Source organism: Ostrea edulis, chromosome 6 (assembly GCF_947568905.1).
Source record: "Ostrea edulis chromosome 6, xbOstEdul1.1, whole genome shotgun sequence".
NCBI classification, from domain to species: domain Eukaryota; kingdom Metazoa; phylum Mollusca; class Bivalvia; order Ostreida; family Ostreidae; genus Ostrea; species Ostrea edulis.
The window spans coordinates 64,826,451-64,826,731 of NC_079169.1; positions in this window are offsets into that span (position 1 = coordinate 64,826,451).

A 281-nucleotide genomic window follows, 5' to 3' on the forward strand; every position below is an offset into this window, starting at 1 on the left:
ATCCTCTGTATCATCAAGTTCATTTATTATGACATGCAGTGAAAACACTATAATATGATGTCACAACAATAATTATACAGTTTGAATTCTGATATAACTTGTGAAAACTATATACCAATAAGTCATTTCTGCATGACATGTGGTTCAAATGTATCCACATGATGTCAAAACACCTTACTATCATTTCATTTTCTTATAACAGTTTGATGTGACTGTATGTTATTAAGTCATTTTTATATGATAAATTGCGAAAACGTTAAAATATAGGGTTTTAATTCTAT